Below are 3,275 nucleotides of genomic sequence, written 5' to 3' on the forward strand. Positions count from 1 at the left end.
ACTCTCACAGATCTGCTGGCCAGTGAAATAATCACCACAACAGAACTAAACTTCATGAGACCGACGAACAAGCAATCAGGACGTTTCTATCTTCTTCCAAAAATCCATAAAATCCCCAAAGAAGCATTGTTATCAGCAGACATTCCGGGCAGACCAATAGTTTCTAACAGCAACACTCCTACGGAAGCATTGTCTGTGTTTCTAAATCACCATTTGGCAGACATTTCGACTTCCTTCATTTGTCCAGTACACCCCACACTTCCTCCGCTATATAGAAGCAATAAACGATGGTGGGCAAATAAACAATGACGCCAATCTGGTCACGCTCCAAGTCTCCGCTTCCTATGCGAACCTTCCCATCACGGAAGGAATAGGAGCTACTTCAAAGGCCTTTGCAGAAAACTGGCACCTATATGCGTGGAAAGTCTACATTACTTTAGTGAAGTTAGTTCGAACTCTCAATATTTGGAGTTCGACTCATCTTACTACTTGCACGTTTTTGGAACCAACAAGGGCACTCCTTTCGCGCCCACCTACGCCAACATTTTTACGGGACGACTTGTAGCTTCCCTCTTAGAGTCTTTCCACCTCAAACCGAAAGTTTACAGTCGATATATACATAGATGACATCTTCATATTTTGGGAGCACGGACGCACAGCCCTAGAAAGTTTCATTATGCACCTTAATTCTTCGGATCCGTAGATTACGTTCGCATCCCATTACTCGGATAAAGAAGTGAACTTCCTCATTGCCACTGTTGTTCTTGACAATGGTAAAGTCAAAACCACACTTTATAGGGAACCACTGGGGAGGCAAGAGTACCTAGACTACACTAGTCATCACCTACGATTCTGCAAACAAGGTACCTTTGTAGGACAGGCTACCAGACTAAGAAGAGCTGACAGTGATAACACAGACTCAATAAAACACCATATTAAATAAAGTTCACGTTGGCAAGCAGAAATCCCCCAGCCAGCTCGCTGGATATGGCTTACGAAAGAGCTTCCAGGCTAGGAAGGGATGAAGTGCTCAAGCAACAACGTCGAAACGAAAGCACCCGAGCACCAGCCCTCATACCCAAATTCTCAAACGGGCTCCCTAACGTAAACAACATCCTGCGAAAATGCTAGCCCATTCAAGCCAGTAATGACTGACTTAAGAAGACGTTCCCGGGAGCCCTAAGAGTTACCTACAGAAGAACCAAGAACCTAAAAGACATTTTAGTGCATGCCAAAATTGGCGCTTCCCAGGAACCAGTGATCAGCCCTTGTCCTCATCCTAGATGCAAGACCTGCAAACATCTGCAGACGGATTGCATTGTCAATGGCACTGCCAGCCAATACGTTCACAATATTAACTCAATCTTCTCGTGCGATTCTTTAACAAATTATATATGCCAGAATGCTTATTCTCTCAAAGGCAGCAAATTGGAGAGAGGAGTAAACCTATGAACTTATGCCTGAATGGACATAGCGCCGACACTCATAACGGTGCCTCAATTGCAGTAGCGCAACACTTCAACCAGCCGAACCAAAAGTTCGATAATCTCAAGCTCTATATTTTGCAGTCAAATTTTGTCTCCAAGTGACCGGAAATACAGAGAATCGTACCTAATCCATAAATTCAATTGCCTGTAGCCGGCTGGAATCAATTCTTCGAAAGGCAGCTTAGAAACCTGATGGTGTCTGAATGGAGCAGAAAAAATTATGCTCGTACAAAAATTTAGCATTCCATTCGCAACAACCCTGCCTGCCTATCCCAAAGCTGTTACTTGAGTACAAGTTCTGTCCTCTTTTTTTCTTTTCTCTCTTCCTTCTAGCCGATTTCGACATACCACGTGCACTCGCCTCCCTCGACCTTCGGCATTTCGTCTTACTACCTGCTTTACACACACACACTCGCAAAAAGGAAAATGTAAAAAAAGCAAGAAAACAGAAATGAAGTCTTTGAATCCACCGCAAAGCTTCCCGTGGATTGTACCTGCGCATACCCCTTCTATTCTTCTACGAACACTGGCCTCACAACCAGGAATTCTTCAGCCTGTACGCGCTGTTCTTGTTTACGAGTTTCATCTCTTACACACTGTTCAGTAACCTTGCAATTGCACCCCGAAGACGCCACTTTCGGCCCCAAACTTCCCGGAAGCCTCCTTCGAAGTTGGTCGGCACCACCGCAGGCCAGCATATACGATTTTCCCCTGTTTCTCCCGACCCTCTCGTAGTTTTCCCTCTTTTTCTCTTGCGGGGTCCTGTCGGAGTAACCACACTTCCTTTTCTCTCTAACTATTTCCCTCCTTTCGACGACCGTTGACCCACTCTGCTGTCCTCCTTCCAGCCTCGTTCTTAACAACTCCACCCCTCTCTCAAACTCTATCTCTGTCTATAAAACAGTGTGCCAGAGATGAACCATGATGCCTTGAAAAAGAGAACTCCCATTGTCAAAATGTTGGCAGAGGTCTGAGGGCGCTACCTTTTACAAAGTAAAATTTCTACATGAAGACCATTTTCAAAGCCCCCTCGTTCTCTCTCTCTCTCTCTCTCTCTCTCTAAATATATATATTGGAAATGAGGGGCTCGGTGAGTTAAGACAGAATAAGGGTTGGCAGTCAAGAATACTTCGGAAAGCAAAAAGGAGGACTGCGGTATGTCTTAGAAAAAGATGAAGAATTTTTTGAGTCAAAAAGAAAGTGGTGAAAAAATGCCCGCCGGGTGGGATCCGAACCCACGACCTCCAGAATACTGGTCTGGAGCGACGACCACTGCGCTACCGGCGGGGCTGTTTCCCCACCCCTTTCTTGAATATTTTGGTTAAAGTATTTTTTTGTTTCATACACTTGGGGGTGGACGACTAATATTAAACAGAAATAATTATAATAAACAGAACAAAAAAATTAACAACCTAATTCCTATTTTTCTTCCTTTCCACAGAGGAGAAAAAGAGGGGTCAAAAGAAGATGTGAACGTGCACGTATTTGTCATCGGCCCAAAATACAACAAAGAGATCAGTCACCTGTTACGAACGTGAGAAAGAAGTACGAAAAAAAATTAACAAGGTAATTGGTATTTTTTGTGGTCCAGGGCAACTGGAGGGAAATTGAGTGTTCAAAACAAGGCATGCCTCCGCACGCATCAGGCGCACATCTGACCATACATATTCGTTCTAAGAATCAGACTCAGGGGATAGAAACATGAAAGAGTACTATGCTTTGCTTCAGGGGGTAGGAGGAAATGGTAGCGCACACCAAAGCAGTCAGGGAGGGAGTTTCGGCACGAAA

General features: G+C 44.5%; 1 non-coding gene across 1 annotated transcript; it reads right to left on the reverse strand.

Annotated features, from left to right (window-relative positions):
* Positions 1-2,701: 2,701 nt before the first annotated feature.
* On the reverse strand, positions 2,702-2,774 carry Trnat-agu (transfer RNA threonine (anticodon AGU)). Its single transcript has one exon. It is a non-coding gene; the product is annotated as a tRNA-Thr (tRNA).
* Between the last annotated feature and the right edge of the window lie 501 nt (positions 2,775-3,275).

Source organism: Haemaphysalis longicornis, unplaced genomic scaffold (assembly GCF_048455015.1).
Source record: "Haemaphysalis longicornis isolate Haplotype H1 unplaced genomic scaffold, Haemaphysalis longicornis Haplotype H1 scaffold_11, whole genome shotgun sequence".
NCBI lineage: Eukaryota > Metazoa > Arthropoda > Arachnida > Ixodida > Ixodidae > Haemaphysalis > Haemaphysalis longicornis.